This window comes from Cricetulus griseus, chromosome 5 (assembly GCF_003668045.3).
Source record: "Cricetulus griseus strain 17A/GY chromosome 5, alternate assembly CriGri-PICRH-1.0, whole genome shotgun sequence".
In the NCBI taxonomy this organism is placed as follows: domain Eukaryota; kingdom Metazoa; phylum Chordata; class Mammalia; order Rodentia; family Cricetidae; genus Cricetulus; species Cricetulus griseus.
The window spans coordinates 150,302,394-150,323,454 of NC_048598.1; the positions used below are offsets into that span (position 1 = coordinate 150,302,394).

The following is a 21,061-nucleotide window of genomic DNA, read 5'->3' on the forward strand; positions in this document are numbered from 1 at the left end:
GCTTGAAAGTCTCAGAAAGTAAAATTACTATATTAAAAAAAACAAAAACAAAAACAATGTTCCACCACATCGGAAAACTGAAATGGAGGCATCTCTATGCTTATGGCCTAACAAAATTAAACAAAGATGAGACAAACAATTTAGACAGACCTATAAGGAGCAATGAGATTGACTAGGCAGGGTGGTGCATACCTTTCATGCCAGCACTTAGGAGAGAGAGGCAGGTGGATCTCTGTGGGTTCAAGACGAGCCTGGTCTACAGAGTGAGTTCCAGGACAGTCATGGCTCTTAGAAAGAGCCTATTTTAAAATAAAAAGGGAAAAAAGAAGAAAGAGAGGAAGGAAGGAAGGAAGGAAGGAAGGAAGGAAGGAAGGAAGGAAGGAAGGAAGGAGAAAAGAAAGGAAGAAAGAAAGAAAGAAACAAAGAAAGAAACAAAGAAAGAAAGAAACAAAGAAAGGCAGCATCAATGGGTTTAAAAAATAAAATATCTTAGCAAAAAGTTCAGAACCAGATGGATTTGCTGAAAAACTCTACTAGTCTTTCAAGTAAAAACTAATACCAAAAAGTTACTGTTTTATCATAAATAATACATAAGAAAATGTCAGTTTTGATTTTGATCTCAGAATTTCAGCAAGAAGTGACAAGCAAAAGGAGAAAATGTACAAGCCAATAAAGCATTCTTAATATGAACTAAGATGGCCTATAAATGGATTTGTGCTCTGTCCTGGCAGTGCCTGTAGGTTGGTAAATTGAGTTCACAAGTGCATAATTCTATTCCATATTATTAACATTTTTCTTTTTTGTCCTGATGGATGACTCAGGGTCTACAAATTAGTGAACCATATTTCATGAGCAACTTAATTTCTAGCTATTGTTCATACGGGTCAGTTAAATATTTGTACCCAGACTCAGTTCTGTCCCCTAAGCTTTGTTGCTAATGAAGGAATCTGACATAAACTCACTTTTTTTAGACTGTCTCAAGAATAATGAGCTCTGAAGAAGCTGAGAGATTCATACTTGACAGTAGCTTCTAAACCATTGGGTATACTTGTTCATTGGTTTTGTTCTTTGAGAAAGGGCCTCTCTGTTGGTTGGCTGTCCTTGGCATTGCTATGTAGACCAGACTGGCCTTGAATGCATAAGGCTCCTCCTGCCTCTGCCTCCTGAGTGCTGGGATCAAAGGTGTGCAGCACCATGACTGTTGTGTATTTTTGCAATTTTTATTTAGAAAGAGAGGGTCATGTGTGTGGATATGACTGAAGGCATGGCAGATGTATGGATGTCAAGGACAACTTCTGGCAGTCCATTCTCCGCTTTCACTGTGGGTTACAAAGTTAACTCAGATGGTCAGACCAGCACAGCACAGCAAATGCTTTTTCACTTGCTAAGCTAGTCCACTGGCCCTAAACCATAGGTTTTGTTTTAATTATCACAGAGAGGGAGCACACAGTCCTGAATCATGGGATTTTAAAAATGATGTTTATATACTTTTTCTTTGTATTTGATAATTTGGCAAAAATAAAATTTATATGCGCCCTATACTAAGTTCAACTTCTGAGCTAGACAAATAAAATTAATAACCTTAAGTTGCAATCTTACTATGAATTATCTGAGCCTTGATATCATCTTATGTGTTATTCCATCATGCTTGTTTTTTTAAAGATTTTATTTATTTATTTATTATGTATACAACATTCTGCTTCTGGTGTATATCTGCACACCAGAAGAAGGCACCAGATCTGTAACAGATGGTTGTGAGCCACTATGTGGTTGCTGGGAACTGAACTCAGGACCTCTGGAAGAGCAATCGGTGCTCTTAACCACTGAGCCATCTCTCCAGCCCCATCATACTTGGTTTTAAGTAGATGTTCCTCTGTCATGAGTCTTATATTCACACGAATCTTCAATTGGAAATAAGATTTTTCTGGGTGTCTTCTCTGCTGCTTGTAAAGAATGAGGTGCCCATAATAAAAGCACTGGCTTATTTTTAAGCCATCTATCTATACATAAACAAGCAGCTTGCCTGTGGCACTTGCAGCAGAAGTAGAGGGCGTGTGTGGTACGCAGTGCAGTCCCCAGGTCCAGCTCCCTGACCTATTCCAGTCCCTGGCTTCTGGCTTGTGTATAGAACGCAGCTGCAAGCGTTATCAAATTGTGTTCTTTCACCTTGATAGATGAACTTCGTGACTCATTTGGCTCAGGATGGTGCTTCCTGTGGTTTCCATCAGGGACTTTGAGGCAGGAACAAACTGACAAGCAGACCAAGGTCTATTTTCTGATTCCTCTCAGCCGCACTTTGGTGATGCCCACAGACACCAACCTTTTCCCGTAGTCTGCTCTGGGTCCCATTACCCAGATTGCTCTCTCTGGCCACTGCAGCTGTGTTGCTGCCAGATCCTCCTCTTGCTGCTGGAACTTTCCGTCTTGCTCCTTGCCCTTTCAGGGTCACTTCCTCCCCGTCTTCCAAGGTGCCACTGTGTTATAGCAACTTGCCAAAGACCGAAGTGCTCCTCCCCCGTGTTTACAGCATCTTTGCAGTGGCTTCCCAAAAATCTCTCTCCCTGGTTTTCTGATTCTACCCAAGAGATGTGAAGCCTGGTATTTTCGTTTTGTGGGGAGTGAAGGAAGCCCTGAGCGAGTAAATTTTCAGCCCATGTGCATTGTAGACATGGGCACAGGCATGTTGAGTACTCTAAGGCCTCAGACTTGTGTGAAATTGGCAAAGCCATTTCCCCATATGGCCTGAGCTCAAGAGAAATGGCAAAGCGTTCCTCTGGAGTCCAAGTATGAGTGTTTATGAATGATTGATCACTGTGTGCAAAGACTGGCAATTGCACCTTCATCCTCCTGGATCTTCATGGTCTGAAACTGCTAATCTACGGAGACCTCCTACAGACTAGCTCACCCTGTGCTGTACCTAATAAACACACAGGTTGGAATGTAGCTGACCCCAGCTTCACTGTGTGAACATGTGTCTGTGTTTTCTCCATTCCCTCTCCACCTAGCCAGACTTCCAGGACCCACACTCAAAGATCACAGTATAGTTTCCTTCTGGTGTTCTGATACAAATGTCTTGATAAAAGGGAGCACAAGGAGGAAAGGGCTTACTTGAAACAACTAGTCCTGTCTACAGTCATGAGCAAAGAGAAAATGCATGCATGTATGCCTACTGCTCAACTAATGTTCTCCACACATATACAATCTAGGACCAAGGGAATTGTGCTACCCACAGTAGGCTGGGTCTTCTGACATCAATTAACACAATCATGATAATCCCCCCACAGAGAATCACAGGCCAACCAAATCTAGATAATCCCTCATTGAAACTCTCATTCCAGGTGATTCTAGACTTTGTCCAGTTGACAAAAATAACCCTTATAGCAGGTGTAAGGGAAGAGAAAATTCATAGCTGATTATAGAGTTATTCTGAAGAGCACCTCACTCTGTCAATTACGTGTGTCTATACATAGGAAATGAAGGTTCCCCTTTCCAATGTGTTGATAATGAAATTGATTTTCCTTTCCTGCCAGGCTCATATGATTAAGTGCTAGCAACATTATACTCATAAAGTATGTTTATATGACCAGTAGCAATGAAATAACTATGAGTCCAAAGTGGATATGCCACATGTACTCACTGTTCACAGATATGTAAATGTTTAAAGAAAGCCAAATAAGTGGAAATGATTGTCATGTAGAGGTAGTAGGATTATGTTCAAGTTGATGCTGATATTTTAAAATATGATTCCGTGCCTTTAAAATACTTTTTCATACTTAACATTTCAGTTTAATTTTATTATTTATGTATATGGGTGTTTTGCTTGCATGTATGTATGTTTACCATGTGCATGCCTGGTGCCTTTTGAGGTCAGAGACGGCATTGGATCCCTTGGGACTGGAGTTACAGGTGGTTATGAGACACCATGTGGTTACTGGGAATGGAGCAGAGGTCTTCTTAAAGAGCAGTCAACGTTCTTAACCACTGAGCCATTGCTCCAGCCCCACAAAGGCTTTTTAAGAAGCATTAGCTCAATACATTTTACAGAATGTTGAATACATGTGCTGTGATAACATGGAAAACAGCCAGCCATGATACAAAAGGCCTGGTTTTAACATTGGAAAACTTCCCTTCTAGAATCTTATTCCAAACATGCACAAATACCTTCACTTTCTGTAATGAGTCTTTGTCCTGCCAGCCCGCTCCCAGATAACAACAGAAGAAGATAACAACTTCTTATTGATTGTGAAAGCTCTGCCTATAGGCTTGTTCCTAACTAACTCCCATAACTTAGCATTACCGCTCTTTCATCTTGCACCTCCTGTTTCCTCTCCATCTGGTTGGCGACTCTGCCTTCCTTCTTTCCAGAGTCCTTTCTGTCCCTGGAATTCCCACCCAACCTCCTCCTAGTTATTGCCCATTCAGCTTTTTAATATACCAATCACACCAATATGTTTACACACAGTGTACAAATATTCCACAACAGCTTTCTGGGTTTATTTCTTCAAAATCACAGCTCCTCCATTTACCTTAAGGAGCTCTTTTTTTAAGAGTAACCATAGAAACATGATTTTATAAAGTGAAGAGAGGTTGTCTCAGCACAACACATTCATTTTCCACAGGAGGAAAATTCAAAGGTAGAGGTCAAATGCTTACTTTGGAACAAAATAATAAACTTCATGCATGTGTACTCTATTTCTTTGTCTGGTGAGGGATTGAGGGCTGGGAAGGAACCCAAGTGCCCTTAGGATCAAACAGGAATGTAACTGTGGTCATTTCTTGTGTAAAATACTGTTAAATACACAGTGGCAATAGTTACCTTTGCTCAGTAAGGCTGTGTAGAGTTACTAGTGAGTTTAACTACTTCCTTTGTGAATCAACAGCTCAGGATTATTTGCTTGCCATTGTGGGTCAAAATCCATGTTGATATGTTTAAACATACTGAATATTTATAATGGTGCTTTGCCTACCGAGGGACTCCTACCTAGCTTTATATTCTTACTGGAAATTTATACAGTTAGAGAAAGAAATATAGCTTCATGAATATATGATGGGGGATGTCCTTCTGTATACTGTGTGTATGTTTCTCTTATTGTTTGATGAATAAATGCTGATTGGCCAGTAGCCAAGCAGGAAGTATAGGTGGGGCTACCAGACTAGGAGAAGGCTGGGAAGAGAAATGCAGAGACTCTCGAGGGAGACACTATGTCATCACCGAAGGAGTAACATACCTGAGCATTATAGGTAAGCCACAGCCTCGTGGCAATACATAGTTTTATGGAAATGGGTTAATAATTAAGAGAGAGCTAGCCCATAAGAAGCCTGAGCCATCAGCCAAACAGTTTATGATTACTATAAGCCTCTGCGTGTTTATTTGTGACTAAATGTCTGTGGGATCAGGACAGGACAGAAACTCCTTCTTCAAGTATATGCATACTGGTGAACTCCATGAGTATGAATATACAAATATTTTCTAAATGCATCCATTGATTCAGGCTGGGCAGTAATGTTGCTACTGCAGCAGCAAACAAGTCTAGTGCTGCAAGATATAATTATCCATTAAAAGGAACCAGGGCTTCTCAAGAAATTTCTGCATTCACCCTGGTGAGCCAGGGATATATTACTTATGCCAGAAGGTAAAGGTGTGCCAAGAATATGGAGACATGTCTTCAAGGGTACAGAATCTGGATGACGGGCAGAGTGTATGCATAAGGCTTACAATGTGTTATAGCTTTTTGTTTTGTTTTGTTTTGTTTTTTTTGTTTTTGTTTTAGTTTTTTCAAGACAGGGTTTCTCTGTGTAGTTTTGGAGCCTATCCTGGCACTCGCTTTGGAGACCAGGCTGGCCTCGAACTCACAGAGATCCGCCTGCCTATGCCTCCCGAGTGCTGGGATTAAAGGCGTGCACCACCAACGCCCAGCTGTGTTATAGCTTTTAAAATGTCTAGCCATAGATGTTGGGAAACAACTCAAAACACAAGGACAGAGAAGCAAGAATAAAGTGCCTACTGAGAAAACTTAGGAGAATTTGATCATAAAAAGAGATGAAGGGGCTGAAGAGAGAGCTCCATGATGCTCTTGCAGAGAACCCTGGTTCAGTTCCCAAATCAGCAGCTCATGACCACCTTTGACGCCAGTTCTCAGAGCTCCTGTGCTATCTTCAGGTTTCCATGGTGCACATAAACACAATCACACATACCTACATATAAACAAAACAAATCCGGAAGGAATGGAGATAAGCCCTGAATGAATGGATATGGGCACGGCCATGTCAAGGGCCCAAGGCCTCAAACCCATGGCAGTGGCAAAGCTTTCTTCTGGTTGGAGTGTTTACTAATGATTGACAAGTGAGGGAAAAACTAGCAACTGCAGCTGATAAGGCTGCCTGTAGAGACCTCCTTTAAAGACTAGCTAACCATCCCTCTGTGCTGTACATAATCCATGTGCTAAGTCCAGTGGGTTGTTGCATAGTTGATGCCACTCCATCAGAATGCTCACGACCCACCTTACCCCAACTTTTCTGCACCTGGGTCTGTCCTTTCTTCATTCCCTCACTGCTCCAGTCATTTTTCTAGGACCGAGCTATACAAGATGAAGCACAAAACAAAAAAGAAAGTCACTCACTAATCTTGTAGAAGACCCCAGTTCAGTTCCCAGAAGCCTCATTAGGGAGCTCACCACTGTCTGTAACTCCAGTCTGGGGAATCTGGTGCCCTCTTCTGGTCTCTGTAGGCACTGCATGTATGTGATGCACATACATTCATGTAGATGCACACACATAAATAAAAATAAATATAAATGCAAAAGCAAGTAAATAAATAATGGAAATACACTATAATCAGCTTAATAAAGTGGAAAATTCTGAATTCAGTATTGTAAGTTATGAATTTCTAGACAAGGTTATTTCAGGTACCTTGAAACAAGAGAGCTTCAAAGAATCTTCCTCAGAAAATAAATACTAATTACAAAGAGGGAAAAAGTAACTTTACAGTGCCATTTAATGGGAAGCAATGAAAAACAAGCATAGACACATATCACACAATTACTTGCGAGAGTCTTCAAAGATGCCTAGTTTAAATCTAATCATGAATAAATAATCAGGCAAACTTAAAATGGAGGCCTTTCTATAAAAACAATGTGTGTCAAGGTTGCAAAAATCAAAGAAAGACAAAGGAAGTATTCCAGATTGAAGGCAGCTAAAGATACGAATTGCAAGTTTCTAGAACACTTATCTTGGAAACGAAGACCTTTAGTATAAAGGACGCCATTGAGACAACCAGCAAAACGAATGTATCGCATAAAGAGTTTGGCTAAGATAGTTATTTTGACTATGTATCAGGTGCTCAGGCACACTGGCTTAACGTTAGCAACTTCAATCTCAAAACTGTTCAGGGGCGTAATGTTTTTGTGCTACGTTTGCAACCTTTTTGCGAGTTTGTTTCAAAACAAACAAACATTACTCTCAAACTCCTGCTGATTCTAAGTGGAAGCCACGCACTAGGTGTGCGATCTTCATACAGTCCTTTTACACGTTAGTTCCCATCAAGACTCTTCAGGGTCCCTTCAGCCTAAGATTTCCTCTTATCTTCCTACAGCTCCGGCTCTGTCGGAATTTTTCCACCCAGCGTCTTTGCCTTCGAAGCCCCAAAGTCGCAACCACAGATTCTGGCTGGTGACAAAAAAAGACAAAAATAGTTGTGGCCGGAATCTCCGGGAGTGCAAGACCTAGGCGCTGTCCTAGACGCCACTTGGGCTCCGGCGCCGCCCCCATCGCTCTCTCGGCAGTGGAGTAGTCATGCCTGCCACAGTGTACGCTCTCTGGCTCGGCGGGCGGCTGGCAGGCCTGGGCGCGGGCGGGGCCCGGCGCTCCCTGTGGCCGCTCCCGCCGCGCTGTCAGCCACGCCCGCCCGCTTGCTCGCTCGCTCGCTCGCTCGCTGGCTCGGCCCCGCAGTCGCCTGCGGTGAGCCAGCAGGGTGCCGCTGTGCTGTCGCCGAGCCGGTAACGAGGCACAGCCGGGACAGGCGTGAGCCGGGGACATCTCTGCAGGCAAGCCGGGGGATGCCGAGAGGCGGCTGGGGCGGCGCGCTGAGGGGCTGGGGCGGGGCGGCTGGAGCCGGGTGGCGCGGGACCCCGGTGGGCGCGGTACCGAGGACCCGGCCGGGGTGGGACCGAGCCCAAGTCCACGGGGTCCCGGCAGCAGCCACAGCCCGGACGCCAGGGCTGACTGCGGCCCCCGTGGCGGGTTTCCCTCTCGGCACAACAGGTAGGCGGGACGGCGGCTGCGGGGCCGGGAGGGACGCGGGAGGGGCAAGTCAGGGACCCGGTCAGGTCGCCTGCCCCGGGCCCGGGGAGCCGCCCTGCATCGCCCGTCGAGCCCCAGCAGCAGGGAGTGGATGTTGCCGTCTGTTGCCAGAAGTTTGCAAGTCTTCCAAGGAAGGAAGAAGAAAAAAAAAAAAATGCCTTCGCTGGGGGCGTCTGCGTAGTCCGAGGAAACATTTGTTCGTATTTGTATTTATTTGCTGATTTTTACCTTCTGCACGCCAGCAAGACATCGTTTCAAGTGGTTGTAAATCTTCAGGAACTTCGTAAAGCTCCTTGTGGTACTGCTACTCATTAACCATAACGTGTACCTCTGGCAAGTTAAGGTAATTTGAACGGTCAGGTCAGATAAATCAGATAGATGGCTTGCGGTCCTTCAGGTTGTGTGTGTTTTATATGCATGCTAAGCGCCCTTAAGGAGCTTAGAGCCTAGAGATGGCGAAAAGTTTAAGGAAGTTAAAGAGAAAAGAAGCGGGGGTGGGGGATGGGGGGAAGCCCCACACAGTTAGGAACTTTGAAAAACAATACTGAGAGATTGACTTAAGGAAGGAGTCTTTAGCGCTGGGCTTTAGATGGATGTGGTCAGAATTGTCTTGGGTTTATTTCCCAAATATCTTAGGAACTATGTATGAGGGTGAGGCTTAGTTTACTTATTTATTTGAGACAGGGTCTCAAACCTGCCTCGGGCTCCAGAGTATTGGAATTAACACACACCAGGGCAGAGAATGAGATTTTCGATAGGCATGCAAACTGAGATTTACCTTATTTTAGAACCGTTGACGTTTTTCTTTAGCTAAAGCCAGGAGTAGTATCTCACACCTGTAGTTTAGTGTTTAGGATGTTGAGACAAACATGGAGTGTTCCCAGCCAACCTGGGCTTATGTACAGGGATCCAGACCAGCATAGGCTAAGTAGTTTCAAAAAACGAAATCAAGGAGACAGTTTAATGTAATACTAAGAGTCAGAGAAGTCTGGAAGATTTGGTTTGTTGTACCTTGGAATGCAGTTCTTTTACATAGATAGCTGTAGGTTAGGAATGAACTCCTGACTTTAACCTTTGGTCCTGTTTATGGATTCCAAGTTAGGGCACCTTTACTTATTCTTTCATTATTTTAGTGTGGGGGGAGGGGTAATATGCACATGTATGTGCAGGCACTTGCACCCTTGAATATAGGTTGAGATCAGAAGACCGGCACCCTGCTCTCACTTTCTCCTCTTTTGAAACAGGGTCTCCCCCTAAACTGGGAGATGGTGGTGGCCTGCAGGCTGTGACAATCTTCCTCTCACATTAGTTACAAGTGACTGCCCTCATCCTCTTTTTATGTGGGTTTGCACTCAGGCCCTCATTCTTACCCAGCCAGCCTTCTTACCTGCTGAACCATCTCCCCAGAATCCCAAAGTACCTCTAAAATTTTTAATTATCTAAAATTAACCTCATCTCTGTAATTTCCTCTCTGTAGGAAAAATTAAGGTTCTTGGGTTTTGCCCTGTGCATTTTTATCTTCTCCCTCCCTCCCTCCCTCCCTCTCTCCCTCCCTCCCAGCTAAATGTTTAAAAGTGTAGTTGCTGACAACCTTTATTAGCCTTTCTTATGAATAAAATAAGGAATTAACTTCTGGACATTCTAAATTCTGGATTACCTGTTTAATGACATTTAGTCTTTTGTGTGATGAATTAATATTCCCACAGTGTTATTGAGGAATTTGAGTGGCTTTTCACTGAGACCATAAAAAAGCAAAAGAAAGCCAAAAGTCCCTTCTGAGGATCCTGTGAATTCTAGGTCCAGTATAGTGTCACGAGGGTGTGGCTGTTCTGCTGCAGTTACCTAGTTTATGGTTTAATCATTTCAGTCTCTTGGGAATGAGGAAAAGGGGAGGGGCTTTTATGTTTTGACAACTGATTTTTAATTTTAATTTAGAACTTTTTTGTTTTTGTTTGGTTGGTTGTTTTTTGTTTTTTAATTTAACCACTGATCTCCATCTCTTTCGATCCAGTACTGAGAATCTAGTTCAGAGTCTTGAGCCTCATCCCTCAGCTTTTAATATAACAGTCATGATGTCTATCCTAAGTTAGTTTTGCTGCAGACTTCCCCTTTAATCATGGCTAAAGACAGTGTTGTATTACTAGATCAGTTGGAATATTAATTGAAATGTAGACCTGAAATTGGAAGTGTTTTTATAGCAAGAATCAAATGGGATTGCTTCTTGGCCTTTTGGCTAAGATCAAGTGTAGAGCAGAACAAGATAGTACAGCTCTGAGTAAATACTCAGCAGATTGAAATTGGATGTTTCTCTAGAATTTTTGTTTTTTGTTTTGTTTTTAAAGCACCTGTATGGGTACGGAATCTCTCAATGTTAATTCCAAAGTCCAAAAGGCTGTGAAATGTTTTTTGTTGTCGTTGTTGTTGATCTCATTTGTTAGCATGGCTTGAACTGATGAAGGTGCTATTTGTAGTCATTATATATCTTACTGTATGTGGATATTCTTTTTTTTTTTTTAATGCTATAGAAATAACACTCAGTTTGATTGATAGAGGACTTCCCACATCAGTGTGGAGATTGGATGCAATAGGCTGTATATTTACTCTGTAAGATGGGTGGGCCATGACAGAAGCTGTTGGAAGGCAGAGAAACAAGGAGTTATTCCAAGGAGCTGTCATTGCAAAATGAGGTGTCTCGCTGGACATCTGGCAGGGGAGTGAGAAGCTCTGTCTGCCAAGAAAGCCTTCAGGAAGGTACGGCTCCAAGAGGCATGTGCGAAGTTCTGTGCTGGGTGTTGGGTGTTCTGGGCAAGTTGTGTTACAGATTACACTGTGGAACCAGGATGCATAACCATGAAACGTGGAGCCATGAAGATGAGCTGGAATGCTGGACCACAATGTAATAAAGGGTGAATCTGTGCTAATTGGAATAAGAGACGTAAACAGGGGAAAAGGAAGAAGAATCATAAATAAACTGCATCTAATATTGAAACATGGAAGCTCTAAGTGTCAGACTGTACAAGCAGCAAGTACAGGGATAGAGTTTTTGAGAAGTCCTGGCTTGCAGATTCTGCCGTGCTTGGGGATGGTAGCATCTCTTACCTTACAGTGCCTTATTTCTCACTTTTAAAGGGGCCCTTATTGAATTGTGTTCCATTTCTTCCGGAACTGTTAGCTGCCTGCTCTGGATTATTCCTCGTCTCAGGGAGTTTGCCCTTTCACATTTAATGTAGTGTACTATTGCACTCTAATTACAATTGAGATAATTGGATTATTAATCATGTCAAAATGGAATGAATAAGCTTTGAGGGATTTATGTCAAATTTGTGAGTTCTCAAACAATAAATTGCTGTTTAGATCTCCGTTTTTTACTTTCTGGTACTGGATTTTCAACTAGATGCCAAGTGGCAAGACTGCTGGATATTTCTGATGGGGGAAGTCATTCTGTGTATACGTTTGTCTTATCGGTTGATAAATTAAGCACTGTTGGCCAATAGGAAAGCAAGATAGGTAGGGCTAGGAGTCGAGGAGGATTCTGGAAAATGTAGTAGAGACAGGGGGTCGCCATGTGATCACCGGCAAGAGAGGACACATACGGCTGGCGTCCTCAATAAGACAAGTTCTTATAAAATATGTAGATTAGTAGTTATGGTTGATATGAAGACTGAGCTAGCAGATAAGATATCCTAGTCATTGGCCAGCAGCATTGTACCTAATATTAATCTCTGTGTGTTATTTTGGGCGCCCATGTGGCAGCAGGGGCTGTGGAGGCTTGTGGAACACATTGCAACTTTTAGAGGAGTGTCAGTGGGGAGATGCTGACAAGTAAGTGTGCCTTTGGGTTCTTGGATGTCCAGAATAAGACAGGAGAGTTTGTTATGTGAAATGGAGATTTTTTTTTTAAGAAATAAATATCAAAAAATATCAAAGCTGCACTAATACTTTAAGTACTTACTGACTTGCCGCCCAGGGTTGAGAAGGCTCTATGGAAGCTAATGTCTTTGAAAAACCTAGCACTTTATGAAAAGCTCCAAAGTACTGGAGATATAGCAGAGTGAAGAGAAGAGAAAGAACAATGGTTTGTAAAGTTTATTAAGATGTGTCAGTAGCTGTGATAGTCATTGTCATTAGTAGCAGCCATTAGCAACAGTGTGAAGTAGTTAAAGGAACATAGACATTGAAACTGGACATAGATGTTACTTTGTTCTACATAAATAGTATTTTAGCTTTGAACAGATGTTCTCCTCTCCTCTGCCTTGGGAGGTCATTTCTTCCTTCCTTTCCTTCTTTGCTAGTGATCAAACCCAGGGTCTCATGCCTGCTGTGTAAATGAGTCACCACTGGGGCACAGCTGCAACCTGTAGACAGATTTCTTAACCCATTATCTTTGTCTATTACCAATAATTCTTAGAGCTGGGTCTGGTGCCACACGTCTGTACTGCTGGCTGCTTTGGTGAGCTAAAGAGAGAGTGAGCCGGTTAGCTAAAGAGAGAGTGAGCTGGTTAGCTTTGTCAACTTGGCAAACTTGGCGGAATCGGGGCCCTCAACTGAAGATTTGTCCTGACTACTGATCGATGGACTGTGGCAGCGTTATCCCTAGGCTCATGGATTAGATTGTATAAGGTAGCTGAGCAAGTCAGTAAGCAGTTTTCCTCCAGGGTCTGCTGCTGGGCCCACTTCCAGGTTCCCTACTTGAGCTCTTGCACTGGCTTCTCTTCCCTTGGTGACGGCCAGCGATGGAAGGATGAAGCAAATAAACTTTTTTTTTTCTCCAAATTACTTTGGGTCAGTGGTTTGTTTGTTTGTTTGTTTGTTTATTTATTGGGTTTTTTTTTTTTTTCAAGACATGCTTTCACTATATAGCCCCGGCTGTCCTGGAATTCACTCTGTAGACCAAGCTGCATTCAAACACCTCTGTCTTCCAAGTGCTGGGATTAAAGGCGTGCACCACCACTGCCCAGCATTGGTCATCAACAGAAAGTAAACGAAGGCAGAAATTGGTACCAGAGGGTGGGATGTTGCTGTGAAGGACCTGGCTGTGTGGGCTTAAATGCCTTGGACTGTTTTGTGGACTATTTTGGAAGTTTGGGTTGGGGAAGCCATTGAGTGCTCAGCATTAATAAGCTGTTAATTTAGAAGATGAGAATTTTGGGAGGAGGGCAAACAGACAGTGGAGGCCTGGCTTCTGGAATTTCAGAAGGAAGTTTGATCGTGTCTAAGGCTACGAAGGCCACTTGTGTGCTGTTTGAATTAAGAATCTGTGGAAATAACACCTTTAGCTTACTGAGACAATAGATGCTGGTTAGCTAGGGCTGAAAAACCAGCTGTGATCAACAAGAGACTAGTTTTATTGAGGTGAAATTTTATGTGTTTCCTTAGGGTCAGCACATAGAAGCTGTGGTTCAGAGGGGTTCAAGGCTGCATCTCCATCTGGCAGCTGAACTCGGTGGTGTGTGCCTCCTATGTAGTACTGGTTTTGGAGGCATGAAAGTGCAGGATTAGAGGGGGTATGGAGAGAAGCTGAGGCTTGGCACCATGTAACAACAGGTCAGAGTCTCTGAAGAGAGGCTAGGAGGTCGTTGGTGAAGGCACAGTCTCTGTTGCAGACTCCAGCATATTAGCGATACCAGTGCCATGGGGTGACCACTAAGAACATCAGCAGGTATGGAGTGGAGCTGGCCTGCGCAGGCCTGTGAGACAGCTTGTGTGTGTGTGGCGGGTGGCAGAGCAGAAGTGGAACTTCCCAAGCCCAGAAGATTGAGAGTTCCAGATGCTGGACGTGGAGCTAGAGAATTTGCCGCATGTTGTTTTTGTATTGACTTGACTACAGCTATGCTTGTTTTTTCCCTCTTGGAATAAGTATCTGACTTATTTTTAATTATACATGAACCCTTAGTTGAGTAACGTTGGACTTTTTGTTTTGTTTTTTTAAATAAATTCTCCCCGTGTATCCCTGGCTGTCCTAGAATTTATTATATAGACCAGACTGGCCTCAAACTCAAAGATCTTCCTGCCTCTGCCTCCTCAGTTTAAAGTGTTTGGTTTAAAAATGTGTGCCATGATGCCAAACTTTTTTTTTTCTTCCCCAGACAGAGGGTCTAATAATGTCTCCTTGGCTGCCCTGGGACTTTGTATTATTTATTTTTCTGTTGCTGTGATAAAACACCACAGCCTAAGGCAACTTATAGAAGGAGAATTTATATGGGCTTCCAGTTCCAAAGCAATACATGTCTTTTCATGTCAGGGAAGCATGGTAGTAAGTAGCAGGCATGGGGGCAGGAACAGGAAGCTGAAAGTTCATATCTTATAACACTAGCATGAGGCAGCAAGATCAAATTCCCAAGTATGTGGTTTGAAAGAAAATGGCTCCCAAAGGGCCTTGTTGGAGGAAGTGTGTCATTGGGGATGCTGGTTTTGAGGTCTCTTTTGCTCAGGCTTCCCTTAGTGTGACACTATGTCTACTCCCTGTTGCCTGCATATCAACATGTAGCAGCTACCTCTCCAGCACCATGTCTGTCTGCACACCACCATGTCCCACCCTGATGGGCTGAAACTCTGAACTGTGTAAGTGAACCACCCCAATTCAATGTTTTCCTTTGTAAGAGATGCCGTGGTCATGGTGTCTCTTCACAGCAGTAGAAACCCTAACTAAAACAAAGTAGCACAAACTTTTAATCTCAAAAGCCCATCCCAGTGTTGTACTTCTTCCAACAAGGCTACTCCACCTAAACCTCCCCTACCAGTGCCACCAACCAGGACTAAGTGTTTAATGCCTGAGACTGGGGGCGGGGGACAATTTTCATTCAAACCACCATAGATCCGACTGGAGAGATGGCTCAGATGTTAAGAGTCCTTAACAGCTCAGCGGTTGTAACACAAATAAAACAGAGACTGATACTGGTGTTTAAGCTTCAAGCTGAATATCAGAAAAACAAAGCAGCTTCTTACCTCTACCGCAGGCTGAATGGGCTGGTCCTGTCTCCCTGAGCTCTCACCAAACCTCAGACTGTAACCTTTCTTCAGTGTGGCTGGAGAATGAATTCCTCTCTGAGACTTTGCTTCTGTCTTATGTACTTCCCTCATGTCAGCCTGGTCTACAAGAGTTAGTTCCAGGACATCGTCCAAAGCCACAGAGAAACCCTGTCTCAAAAAAAAGAATGCACGCCTTTAATCCCAGTACTCTCAAGGCAGAGGCACGTGGATCTCTGTGAATTCAAGGCTAGCCTGGTCTATATAGCAAGTTCCAGAACAGTCAGGGCTACACAGAGAAACCTGAAAAAACTAAAATAAAACAAACATACCTGCATATCTATTTTTGGTGGTTCTGAAGCTGTTGCTGCCTTTCTTTGATTGCAAAACAAAAACAATTGCAGCTGTCTATTGACAGCTTCTGACTGTATCTAAGTACACACAGTTTATTTACTCACTTATGATTTTGAGACAAAGTCTTCTGTAGCCCAGGTTGGCCTCAAATTCTGGGTAGCCAGGCATAACCTTGAACTCCTCATCCTCCTGTCTCCATCTCTTATAGCATATAGCAGCTGCCTTGGCTGTATCCTCAGATCTTCCACCTCTGTAAGCATTTTTTAGAAACCACTCAGAAATTGACTGACAGCTTTAGGTGAGCAGGAGGATCAGGAGTTCAAGGCAACCCTGTCTCAAAACAAACACAAATAAATTGTCTGAAGTGTCTGGATGATACCCCTTGACAAGTTTGCAGAGTGCATATGATAATATTCTGCCTCGTGGATTTTAGGATCTCTTTTATTGGCATCTTTGCACTTTTCCTCAGTGAGGCAGTTACCCAGTACCTCAACACCCAGTCAAGAAGAAAGCACCTCATTTTTCTCTTCATGGTGAAGCCCTAGCTAATGCCTTGTGTGCCTCGGGAGGTCCTGTTAGCAAAACCATACAAACTGAAGGCAGAGGTGGCTGAGCTGTTGCTGCTATGGTGCCTTTTGAGTAGTGAGAAAAGTGTTTGAAATTTAGCCCCAAGCCTCGTGCAAGACTTGGCACTTGATCCCTTCTGTACTTGGTTCCATTTGTTGGAATGATTCGCATTCCCTGGGGGGAACACTGACAGGCCAATCCAGTACATTTATCTTGTGTCTGATATTCTTCTTGACATTATTTTCTTCCCCTCAAAATAGTCATAAGAAACCAAAACAACTAAAAAGATTATGTGTGTATTTAGGAAAGCTACTGATTTTCCACCTAAGTTTTCTCATTTGTAAGAGAGGCAATAAAAATAACTACTCCAAGGGCAGGGAAGCTGGCCTGGTGCTTATGAGCATGTGCTGTTCTTGCAGAGGGCCTGAGCTCAGTTCTCAGCAAAAGCAAGGGGTGAGGAGGAGGATTGGCGGCTAAGAGTGCATACTGCTCTTGCAGAGGACCCTCGTTTAGTTTCCAGCACCCACTTCAGATAGCAACAGCCACCCAAAACTTTAGCTCCACAGGCATTCATGTGTACACACAGACTTTTGAAAAAATAGCTACGTCATTGACATTTTGAAGGTTTATTCAAGGAAATAAATGTTACACACTTCAAAGTATTACATGCTGCCATAGTAAATGATCAGATAATATTAGCAACCGTTAAAATTGCTGCTGGCATTAGAATTGGAGCGGCTCTTATTAAGTCAGTTTCTTCAAACGACTACTAACTGTACTTGGAAAAATAGATCCCAACTAGGTGTGCTGCTGCCTGGCTATCATCCAAACTACTCAAGAGGCTAAAGTAGGAGGGTTGCAAGTTAAAGGCAAGCTTAGGTAGCATATAGCAAGACTTCACCTGGAAAAAAAGGAAGCATATGTCTAAACACATTGTTTTGTGTGTCCACTTTCAGTAGATACATCAGTTCATAACAGAAACATGAGTGGAAGAGGAATTAGGAAAGTGAAGTTCCTCAGTGTATGTGGGGTGTGGCTGTGTTACGATTTAAAGGAGACAACACTGACTCTGCAGCCATCTTCCTAAAGCCAGACTGCAGGTCAGGTCAGAGCCTCCGTCTGCAAAGTGCACTCGCTCGCTTCTCACCTTCAGAGTGCAGGAGTGGCTCTCAGGTGCAGCTGGAGGTGGAAAGGTGAGATTGCCACTAGGAATGGCTGCTGCTTTTAAGAGTGGCTTACATGCGGGCTGCTTGGGAGACATTAGTGGGAACTTTGTGCCCTGCTTTGGGACGAGAGCTTTTTTGCTGAATTATTTATTATCACATTGTATTAGCTATTTTGCTACTTGATAGATCATTTTACACCACAATATTGCTGCTGTCTGAGGAAGAAGAATGTCTTCTCAGCAGCTCTGTGGACCTCCTGATGACAGGGTAATTTGATTCTGAGGATTGTCACTTGCCCTAGTGATTACAGGAACATTTCTCTGTGCACTGAGGTTATTTTTCCCTCAAGAGTCATAGATGCGGAGGACAAAAGGACTGTATGCTTAGTAGGTTTCTTCTAAGAAAGTATTTCTCTAGCATTTCTAAATTCTATCCTTAATTGGGGATACTTTAGCCAGTTTGTTTTGATAAGTCTTTCTCCTTGAGTGTGTGGTGTGCATATATATAAGTATGATTGGGGCTGGGGAACATGTGTGAACAGTCTGTGCAGGAAAATGCCTTAGCATGCCTGTGAAGCTGGAATTTCACCTACCTTACTCACTGAGGCATAGTCTGTCAGTGAACCCAGAGTTCCTCATAGCTTGCTCCAAGGATCCCATTTCTCCCTCCCAAATGCTGGCAGGATAGGCAGGTTGCCAAGCCCACCTCTCATTTCCAAGGATGGGTTCTAGGTTCCTGGCTAACCATCACACTGTGTGGCAGATTCACTAGCCACTGAGCCACTTCAACAGCACCATTTAATTTAAGGAACAGAAGAGTTTTTTAAGCAAGAGCTAGAATTCATGTTATTTCTGTTAAAATATTAGCATCATTTTTTGTATTGTTCTTTTGGTCTGTTTGTTTGGAAACAGGATTTCACATAGCCCAGGGTGACTTCAATATAGCTGTGTGTCTAAGGCTAGATAATCCTTAACTACTGCCTCACTTCCCAAGTAGTGGGGTTACTAGCCACAGCACCATGCCTGGATGTCTGTCTTGTTCTTTGCCCCTTAAAAGTGACACTTCCAAAATGACTCTGGGTGCCATGTCATGGACAGTGTTAGGCATGTTTGCAGAACTGATAGGGAAGAGGCCACCGATGTGAGAAGACAGTTATAACTGGACAGAGGTGGTTTTTTGGTCAGGGAGGTGTCTTGGAGTCTAGACATGGGTCTGTAGCAGCTGACATAAGTAGGATAAAGTGCGGAGTCTTTTCATGGGCCTTTCAGATACCTAGGAACTGTGGTAATCTGGTAGTGTAAGTATGTTACGCTAGGAAGCACTCAGAAAGAAAGAAAATGAAATAAAACCTTCCTACATCTCACAGCTGATTTTCTAATATGTCCTGCTGGCTTTTCTATTATGATATTTTTGCTTAGGAAAAGATGAGGCATGCATTTCAATATTTTAATTACTTGTAGCAGCCAGTCTATACTGTGGTGAAATACTGAACTCATTTTTTTTTGATACCTTAGAGAACTCATCTTTGTATGTGTGTGTTCCTTCATATGTGCTTCAGTTTTCCCTCCTTCCCCCAGACAGGGTTTCTCTGTGGACAGCCCTGGCTGTCGTGGAACTCTATTGGTAGAGCAGGGTGGCCTTGAACTCACAGAGATTCACCTGCCTCTGCCTCCCAGGAGTGCTGGAATTAAAGGCATGCTTCGTATTCGCAATGATAGCTGTTGCTCCTGCTGTGATTGGGTCTCCTGAAAGGGGTCTTGCTTTTGTTCCTAGACAGGCTACTGGGCTCAAATAACCCTACTCTCTGAGTTCCTTCAGGAGCTAGACTGGAGGTTTGCATGATCACTCTGGAGTAGTAGTATTTTTTGTTTTGTATTGTTTTTGTGTGACACAGGCTTTCTCTGTATAACAGCCCTGACTGTCTTGGAACTCACTCTGTAGACCAGGCTGGCCTTAAATTCTCAGAGATCTGCCTCTGCCTTCTCTGCCTCTCTGCCTCTCTGCCTCTCTGCCTCTCTGCCTCTCTGCCTCTCTGCCTCTCTGCCTCTCTCTCTGCCTCTCTCTCTGCCTCTCTCTCTGCCTCTCTGCTCTCTCTGCCTCTCTGCTCTCTCTGCCTCTCTGCTCTCTCTCTGCCTCTCTCTGCCTCTCTGCCTCTCTGCCTCTCTGCCTCTCTGCCTCTCTGCTCTCTCTCTGCCTCTCTGCCTCTCTCTCTGCCTCTCTGCCTCTCTCTCTGCTCTCTCTCTCTGCCTCTCTCTCTGCTCTCTCTCTCTGCCTCTCTGCTCTCTGCCTCTCTGCTCTCTCTCTCTCTCTGCCTCTCTGCCTCTCTGCCTCTCTGCCTCTCTCTCTCTCTGCCTCTCTCTCTGCCTCTCTGCCTCTCTGCCTCTCTGCCTCTCTGCCTCTCTGCCTCTCTGCCTCTCTCTCTGCCTCTCTGCCTCTCTGCCTCTCTCTCTGCCTCTCTGCCTCTCTGCCTCTCTGCCTCTCTGCCTCGCTGCCTCGCTGCCTCGCTGCCTCGCTGCCTCGCTGCCTCGCTGCCGCTGCCGCTGGGATCAAAGGTGTGCACCACCACACCCAGCTAGAGTAGTAGTATTTTTAATAAAATTAATTTGTGTGTGTGTGTGTGTGTGTGTGTGTGTGTGTAAGGCAGAGGACAACTTGCAGGAGTCAGTTTTCTCTTTCTACTATGTGGATTATATGAGTTCTAGGAATTGAAGTTGTCAGGCTTGGTGGCAAATGCCTTTACTTACTGAGCTATCTCTATGGCCCTCAAATAGTATTAATGTATTTATTTTGTAGACAGCTTTTAAAAATTACTTGAATTATTTTTCCGCATTTTATTGTGATCTTTTTAAAAGTATAAAAATATAGACTACTTTTTGTTTTTCCTTTGTTTTTTCGAGACAGGGTTTCTCTGTGTAGCTTTGGAGCCTATCCTGGCACTTGCTCTGGAGACCAGGCTGGCCTTGAACTCACAGAGATCCGCCTGCCTCTGCCTCTAGAGTGCTGGGATTAAAGGAGTGCGCCACCAACCCCTGGCTAAAAATATAGACTACTTAAATGATCCCTCTCATGTATACTATTTAACATTTTGCCATAGTTTGCTTTTCAGTTGATTATTTAAAAACACATTGCTGCAACATACTTACATACAAACTTCCTTAAAAATAAAACTGCCCCATGCTCATATCTCCTGTTAAAATTAGCTTGAATTTCTGTGTCCTGTGCAATCTAGAAAGGCTTGGTGTGCCAAGATGCTGGGTCTGGGTCACACAGATGTGAGCCATACTTTACAGTTCTAGAGAAATCCCCCACATGCCATCAGAAACACCAAACTCCAATAAAGTGACTCTGCTGGTGGAGATAGGTGGTCCTAAAATGCCTCAAGCTGCAGGTGGTTCTTGATTGGACAAGAGCAGACGTGACCCAAACCAGAGTAGGAAAGTGGTCAGCTTGTCTACAGGGTTTTAGTAGGATGACTAGCTATTTGGTCACTTGTTAACTACCTATGACATATTTTAATAAAAAGGTATTTCGGGTGCAATGAATACTGAAAATCTAACATTGACCTCAGTTGACCCTGAAAGTATATTGCAGCAATGTGTTTTTAAATAATCAACTCAAAAGTAAATTATGGCAAAATGTTAAATAGTATACATGAGAGAGATCATTTAAGTAGTCTATATTTTTAGCCGGGCGTTGGTTTTACATGCCTT

The 21,061-nt window shown here is 43.5% G+C and overlaps 1 protein-coding gene across 7 annotated transcripts in view; it reads left to right on the top strand.

Moving 5' to 3' along the window:
- Positions 1 to 7,882: 7,882 nt before the first annotated feature.
- Heatr5a (HEAT repeat containing 5A) overlaps positions 7,883 to 21,061 on the top strand; it is a 106,843-nt gene continuing 93,664 nt past the window's right edge. For 4 of the 7 annotated variants that reach the window (XM_027416306.2, XM_027416310.2, XM_027416309.2 and 1 more), the window contains exon 1: positions 7,883 to 8,042. The gene's annotated coding sequence lies outside the window, so the exon portion shown is untranslated. Of the gene's footprint in view, positions 8,043 to 8,540; positions 8,642 to 10,823; positions 11,050 to 17,355; positions 17,379 to 21,061 lie in introns of those variants that run through there. The other 3 variants (XM_027416307.1, XM_027416308.1, XM_035445991.1) reach the window with 3 other exon arrangements.